Consider the following 9072-nt stretch of genomic DNA (forward strand, 5'->3'; position numbering starts at 1 on the left):
CTTTTTATTAGTAAATATGTTTACTTTTCGTTTGATTTTGAATGATCACGGTTGATGTTTCTTATTTTTGAATCGATTTTACTTAAGTTGGTTATAAAATAGGTACAAATCAGGTATTTTAAAACTGAAGAACCGATTTTACTCATGTTTTGATTATAAAATAGGTAAAAATCAGGTACTTTTAAACGGAAAAATCGATTGGGACCCGAACCCGAAAGTATATTGGGTTGTGCCGGTTCTTTGAAGATTTACTAACCCCGGCCCGAACCCGATAGAACCCGAACCGGTCCTGAACCGAACTTTCATATAATCCGAATGGGGCTGATTTTGATAAACCTGGAAAACCGAAACCCGATTGGATAAAACCGAAACCCGATTGGTACCCCGAATGTCCATGCCTAATACAGTTGTTCAAAAAAGATATACTATTTTTTTTATTTCATTAAGGATACTTTTATAATTATCCATGTGAGTATAACAGAGTCAATCCCAAAAAGTTTCCTTTCTTTTGGTTCTATGTTTCTGCTGATGCAAGCAAACCCTAATCATATACTCCCTCCGTTTCCAAATGTAATTAGTTCTAGCAAAAAAAATTTTGTTTCACAATATAAATAGTTTACATATTTCAATGCATCTTTTCATTTATTGGATATTGTGTGACCAATGAAATAATGTTAGTTTTTTTATAATTGGTTGAATTAATTGATTAAATGATATATTTTTTTCAAATTACAACTTCCTACATATTTGTGCTTTTAAGCAAAATTAGTTACAATTAGAAACGGAGGGAGTATATTATTTGCGAATGTCAAAAAGTTTAAACCCTGATTCTCTTTTCTGTGCCGTCTCTTTCTTCCCTTGGAGGCGATCAAAAGAGAAACAACAGTGATGTTCAAAGATCTCCCACTGGAATTGGAGTTGGAAATATTGGTTAGGGTTCCGGCCACATCTTTAACGCATCTGAAATCTACTTGCAAACGATGGTACGTTTTATTGAAAGAAAGATTCATCGAAAAGAATATGGGTAAAGGAGCAAGGCAGTTTATCCTAAAGAAAGATGATGGTGTTTATTCAGTCAGCATCGGTCTCGACAACAGCTTTGAGTTTACCAGTAAGCTCACTTCTCTAGAAGATTTAGAACCTGCCGTGATATCTACAATACATCAGTGTGATCACTACAAGAAAACAGCGGTATTCTGACGAACATTCCGACGGAAAATGAAATCCTCGGAATATCCCGAGGAATTTCCGAGGATATTCCGAGGAAACACAAAATTTGGTTTCCTCGGAATTTCCTCTGAATATACCGATGGAATTCCGAGGAAATATTAATCCGTCGGAATATTCTTATGGAATACCGAGGAAAAATGTATTCCTCGGAAAAAACCGAGGAATTCCGAGGATATATTATAGCCGTTAGAGAGCCGTTGGGGGATTTTAAAAATTCCGAGGAAATTCCGACGAACTAGCCGTTTCCGTCGGAATTTCCTCGGGCTGTCGGCAGGATTTCAACTATAAATACAAGCACCCCTCTTCCTCTTCATTCACTCCATATCTTCATCCTCCCTCTTACTCTCTTTACAAACAAATTTGATTCATAAAAAACATGTCTTCTTCAAATTATTTTCGTTCTTGGATCGATCGACTTCATTTGGATCCGAACACGAGATTGCTTACGGAAGAATACCAACGAGGTATAACCGAATTCATGGGGTTAGTTCACCGACAACCGGAAGCAAAAACAGGTATGTTAAGATGTCCTTGCTCTAATTGTAAAAATAGAAAGGTTATTAAAGAGTGGGATGTTTGGACTCATCTATATTTGAGTGGGTTTACACGAAGTTACAAAATTTGGTATCATCATGGCGAAACTGATTATGAACATGGTAGTACTAGCGAACCTCAGCCAGCGGTTAGATTGGAAGAACCAATTAGAACGGATGTAGATTATGGTGTAGGTACTGAGCAGATGGTAAATGATTATTTTAGAGGGGAAGATTTACCCAATGCACAAGCTAGGAGATTTTATGATATGTTGGATGCTGGAAAGCAACCATTGTACGAAGGTTGCAGAGATGGTCATTCAGCTTTATCATCTGCTGCAAGATTGATGGGCATTAAAACAAATTATAATTTGGCTGAAGACTGTGTGGATGCGATTGCTGATTTTGTAAAAGGTATTCTACCCGAGGATAATGTAGCTCCTGGTTCATACTACGAGGTTCAGAAACTCGTAGCTGGTCTTGGTTTATCGTATCAGGTAATAGATGTATGCAGCGACAACTGCATGATTTATTGGAGGGCAGATGAACAGCGGGTTACATGCAAATTTTGTGGAAAGCCTCGTTATAAAGATACGAGTGGAAGAGTTCCAGTGCCATATAAAAGGATGTGGTATTTGCCTTTGATGGAAAGGTTGCAGAGGTTGTATCTGTTTGAACGCACAGTGCAACCAATGAGATGGCATGCGGAGCATTCAACAGATGGTGAGATTAGACATCCTTCAGATGCAAAAGCGTGGAAGCATTTCCAATCAAAGTATCCCGACTTTGCGTATGAGAGAAGAAATGTCTACCTTGGTGCATGTACTGATGGTTTCAACCCGTTTGGAAAGAGTGGAAGACAGTATTCTCTTTGACAAGTCATTCGTACACTATACAACCTACCCCCAAACTTGTGCTTGCGACGAGAGTTTTTGTTTCTCTCCATTCTCGTTCCCGGACCAGAGCATCCTAAGAGATCACTTGATGTGTTTCTTCAGCCACTAATATATGAGTTGCAACAACTATGGGCTCAAGGTGCTGAAACATACGATGTTTCGTGTAAAGAAAACTTTCAAATGCGGGCAATACTAATGTAGACAATAAGTGATTTTCCAGCATATGGTATGTTATCTGGATGGACAACGCATGGAAGGCTATCATGTCCATATTGTCAAGATAACACTGATGCTTTCCAACTAAAACACAGAAGGAAAACGTGTTGGTTTGACTGTCACAGGAGATTCCTACCACCTGATCATCCATATCGTAGGGCTAGGAATTTGTTTACGAAGAACAAGAGGGTGTTTGACAGTCCACCTCCAGAAATTTGTGGGAAAGATTTGAAGACACAACTAAGAGATTTTGGTGCAGAAAGGACGCCAGACGTCGGTGGACATGAGCGTTTTCCGGTAGATGCTGTTGGAGACCTACATAACTGGCACAAAAAAGTATTTTCTGGGATCTGCCATACTGGGAGGATCATCTGCTAATGCATAATTTAGATGTCATGCATATTGAGAAAAACTTTTTTGACAATCTCATGAACACAATCCTTAATGTTCAAGGTAAAACAAAGAAAAATTTGAAGTCAAGACTGGATTTAGTCGATATATGTGCTCGTTCAGAACTTCATGTTGATGAGAATGGTAGGGCTCCTTTTCCCATATACCGACTTGATGCAGAGGGAAAAATGCGCTCTTTGATTGGATTTCAAACGATGTGAAATTTCCAGACGGTTACGCATCTAATTTGCGTAACTGTATCGACAGAAAGGAAGGAAAGTTTACTGGCTTGAAAAGCCACGATTGCCATGTAATTATGCAGCGCCTCCTTCCGTTTGCCTTCAAAGAACTATTACCACGAAATGTTCATGAAGCAATTGCAGGGATAAGTGGTTTCTTCCGCGATTTATGTACGAGATCAGTGACTCTTGAAGGTATTGAAAATTAGAAGACTAACATAGCCGTGATTCAGTGCAACCTTGAGAAGATATTTCCTCCCTCATTTTTTGATGTTATGGAGCATCTTGTTATTCACCTGGCAAGAGAATTGGAACTTGGTGGTCCTGTGCAGTATAGATGGATGTATCTGTATGAGCGGTATATGTTCCATTTGAAGAAGATGGTGAAAAATTTAAGTAGGGTGGAAGATTCTATAGTCGCACAGATGATCAATGAAAAAACTTCAAACTTTGCCGAGTACCACTTTCCAGCAGAAGTTCAGACCAAAAACAGAAGACCTGCTCGGCATGATGATAAAGGCGAACGGGTGACATATCATGTTACGGTTCCAAATATTTTCACAGACGTTGGACGACTTAGCGGAAAACCAAAGGACCGTCGACTTACTGAGCAGGAGCGCAATAATTTGCAAACATATTTGCTCACCAACTGCGAATATGTTCTTCAATATGAGAGGTAAATAAATTAGCTTATAAATTTTTATTTTAACAAGTTGAAATTTAAATCTGAATTAATTACATTATTGTCATCATATGTACAGGATTTTCATGGCAAAAAAACGGTTCGAATATAGATACGCCACAGAGGACGAACTAGAAGAAATGAAGTAGAGAAAATTTTCTGGATGCATGTTTACTTATGTGAGTGCTTTAAACAAATTAAAATATCATTTATCACATATTTATACTAATTCACATTTATTGATATAACATATATATGTGTTATTAATATAGGTGTCTGCTGGTTTGGCCAGAGGTGAAACATTTGACGATTGGATACGCGAGATGGTCGTTGGACCAAAATTTGTTGTGAAGTCATATCTGAGATTTTGTACTCGAGGATATGCATTCACAACTCAGAAGAGGAGACGTTCGAGTACGACTTATGATGCTGGCGTTTGTTCTGCATCAGGAGATGATGTATACTACGGACACATACGTGAGATTTTGGAAATCAAGTATTTGGGCATGGTTGGATTGCGCTGTACTGTTTTCTATTGTGATTGGCACGACAACACTCTAGATCGAGGTGTGAGAACAGATGCATTTGGTGTTACATCAGTAAATTCGAGGCGAAAGCTGCAATATTATGATCCTTTCATTCTTGCTTCTCAGTCCGATCAGGTAATTAAATGTTATTTATTTAGAATGATTCATCATCATGTGTATTAATTTATAATTTTACTAATAATTTTTTTAATGTAACAGGTTTGTTATATCAAGTACCCCCGGGTAAGGAACAGAGATGATCCATGGGTTACTGTTACAAGACTCAACCCGAGAGGCCGAGTTCAGGGAAGTTCTGAGCTGGAAGACCCACTACAACCAAGCACATCCGGCAACTTAAGTGCAGCAGAAGATTTAGCTGGAGTTGGCCTTGTAGTCGATTTAACCGACTTCGGAGAGGAAGCCGTCGTTCACGTAGAGGATGAACCAGTGATTGGAGAGTTTCACCAAGATCCAGATTCAGATTCATCTGGTTATGATGACTCGGAAACAGACTAGCATCGACTTTTTTTTTTTTTAATAGAAATACCGAGGAAATTCCGAGGGAAGATAGGTTTTCCTCGGAATTTCCTCGGAATAGACCTTGTCGATTTAGGGATTTGATTATAGAGTCTTTTTCCTCGGAATTCCCTCAGAATATTCCGACGGAATTCATAGGAAGATAAGGGTTTCCTCGGAATTCCCTCGGAATATTCCGAGGAACTAGGGGTTTTTAACCGAAACAACGTTTTGCGGATAGAATAACACGTATATAACCTTCATTAAGTGTCTTAACCAGATTATGAAGTCAAACTTTGGTGTTTTACCCAATAACAAACACTTTTACGATTGCATGAACGAAAACCACACAACATAAGAGAAACGCTTATACACTTTAATAAACGGTAAAAGGAATACTTACAATTATTTTTGAAATTTTGTTATTTCATGGTTTATGATCATCTATACAAAGAATCCTCAATGGTATGCATTACAATTGTATAACAAATGAAATACGGCAAAAAAATCGATGTTTTGAAACCTCAAACACTAGTTCCTCGGTATTTCCTCGGAATATTCCGACGGAATTCCGAGGAAGATAAGGGTTTCCTCGGAATTCCCTCGGAATATTCCGAGGAAATTCCGAGGAAGTAGGGTTTTTAAACTGAAAACAACGTTTTGCGGTTTGAATAACACTTACATAACCCTTATTAAGTGTCTTAGACTGATTATGAAGTCAAAAATTTGTTCATTACCCTATAATAAACACTTTTCCGATTCTATGAACGAAATCCCCACAACATAAGAGAAACGCTTATACACTTTAATGAACGGTAAAGGGAATACTTACAATTCGTTTTGAAATTTTGTTATTTCATAGTTTATGATCATCTATACAAAGATTCCTCAATGGTATGCATTGCATTTGTATAAGAAATGATATAGGGAAAAAAATTTTGATGTTTTGAAACCCCAAACTTGTGTTCCTCGGAATTTTCTCGGAATATTTTCATTTAACCGGGCAAATTTCACTAAATATTTCGCGAAAATTGAAATTGGAATTTCGAAGAAATTCCGACAGAAACTATCCGTCGGACCCTAGGTTTTATAACCACGAGCCGCTTCTTCTTCCCCATTTCTCTCTTCTTCCTCTCCGGCGATCTCCCCCTTCTCTCCGACGATATCTCCGGCCGATCCTTTCTAAACCTACACAAATCATGTAAGGACCATATCTCACGCTCTTAGGTTCTATTTGTTAGGTTTTTTGTGTAGATTTGATAGATTTTTGTTAGGGTGATTGGTTAGAATTCTGATTTGGTTGTATAATAGGTTTAGAATTGTGATTTGGTTGAAAAATTTGTTTTGTTGAATTGATTTAGAATTTTTTTATAAATTTTTTATTTTTTTTTTGTATTTATAAAATCATTTTTTGTATATAAATTTGAATTTTGTGTATAAATTCGATTTTTGTATTTTACAAAACGATTTTTGTATATAAATTTGATTTTTTGGATTTTACAAAACGTTTTTTGTATATAAATTCAATTTTTTGGATTTTACAACACATTTTTAATATCTATAAAACTTTTTTGTGATTAAAAACTATTATTTGGGATTTAAAAAAATATATATATATATATTTAATATAAATTTCTATATTTATTAAACATTTTTAATATTATTAAAACTATTTTTTTAATTATTAAACTATTGTTTATTTATTAAAACTATTTTTTGTTTATTAGAAATATTTTTATATATTTATTAAACATTTTTAATATCTATAAAACTTTTTTTGTGATTAAAAACTATTGTTTGCGATTTAAAAAAAATATAGATATATATATATATATTTCTATATTTATTAAACATTTTTAATATTATTAAAACTATTTTTTGTAATTATTAAACTATTTTTTATTTATTAAAACTATTTTTGTTTATTAGAACTATTTTTATATATTTATTAAACATTTTTAATATCTATAAAACTTTTTTTGTGATTAAAAACTATTATTTGGGATTTAAAAAAAAAATTAATTTATATATTTCTATATTTATTAAAATTTTTTTTTTAATTTACAGGTCTAATGATGATCAGACTCGGCCACGACAGCGTCGTGGTCGTGGTGGTACGGAGAGCCAGTCTCGGGATTCCAGCCATTTTCAGGATTCCCCTTCGCCCCACAGCTCCTACCATACATCTCCCTCTGCTGCACCCGCTCCTGCTCCTCTCGCTCCCGCTGCTGCACCCGCTCCTGCTCCGCCGGGTCCTCCGGGAGTGATGAGTGTTGCGGAGTTGGTTCGACAGCCCGGTCGTGACCATCTTCCCTATCTCACTCCGTATCCACATGGACGGGGTCAAACATGGTAATTAAACATATTTTTTTTCATTAAAATTTGATTCATTATTAAACGTTTGTTCTTTTTATTAGGTTCAACCGATCCGGGAACGGGATCAGCGCATGTATCAACCGTATGATGTACTCGGCCCTCGACAAGGGACATCCGACTTTCACTCACTTCCTTACCGACAAGCAGCATCTGTGGTTTCGTCAGTTTGCGGTAAGTATTCTAATTTTTTACTTATATTTTAAATCTTTAATATATATTTTCTACTAATTGTGTTTTTTTTTCAGCAAGAATTCAACTGGAATTCCGATGAGACGCTCTTTATCTATCACCACTTCGTCCATAAAGTTATGGACAACTATAGGAAGCAGATCCACGAGTGGAAGAAGAAGTGGGAAATCAACAAGGTTCGATTTAATTTATTAAACAATTTTTTAATTTATTAAATTTTTTTTTAATTTATTAAACTATTTTCTTTTCTTTTTTATTAAAAGGTCTCAAAGTCGATAAACAACACGGTCTGGACGGAGTTGTGTGCGCATTGGGATAAGGAAGAGACGAAAGAAACTTCTTCCATCAACTCCACCAACCGCAGGAGCGACCGTAAAGGGAAGGGCGTCTTCAAGCATAACTTGGGTGCTCAATCTATTGCCTCTCTGGGGGATCGCATGGTAAGTTCAGCCGCTTTTTCTTCAATTATTTAAGTTTTAAAATTTTATTTTTTGTCAATTTCTTCTAATTTCTAATGTTTCTTTAATTTATGTTTTTTTCAAGGCGGAAGAAAATGTTGGCGAGCCGGTTGATGATCACGCCCTAATGAAGAGGGCGTATACCAACAAGAAGACCGGCCAGATTGATGACGGTCTTGTGAGGGAAGTGGTCACCCTGGTCCAAACTCAGGTGCAAGACGAAGTGTCTCAGCTTCAAACCGAAGATGACGCTTCGATGGCTTCGACCAACTTGTTCCGGTTTCGATTCAACGAAATCGTTTAATCCGTAAGTTCTTTTTTTTTAAAGTTCAATTCATTTATTTCTTGATTTAAATTTGGCTATTTTCTATTTCAGTCGGTTTGGGTCGTCGCACCCGGTCGGTTCCTCCTTCTTCTGCCCCACCGCCCTTTGTTGATCCAGAAGTACTTACGACTCAGTTGAAGGACAAGGATGATCGCATATCTTTGTTGGAGACCCAGTTGGCGGCTCAACAGGCGGGCTATGAGGCACAGAGGAGGCTGAACCAGCAAATGATGGAGATGATGCAGAGGATGTACCCGAACGAGGTGTTCCCGAACGTGCCAGACCCGTAGTTTTTTTTTTTTCAAAAACTCGGAATATTTTATTTTTATTTGTACAACTTTGAATATTAACTAATATGTTTTCAATTTTAATTTTAATTTTATATTTTCGAATTTAAATTTCAAAAATTTTATTTTTTTAAAAAAAATTAATTTTTTTTTTAAATTCCGAGGAAATGAACCCTCGGAATATACCGAGGGACATGTTCCTCGGAAT

This window comes from Brassica napus, chromosome C8 (assembly GCF_020379485.1).
Source record: "Brassica napus cultivar Da-Ae chromosome C8, Da-Ae, whole genome shotgun sequence".
Lineage (NCBI taxonomy): Eukaryota > Viridiplantae > Streptophyta > Magnoliopsida > Brassicales > Brassicaceae > Brassica > Brassica napus.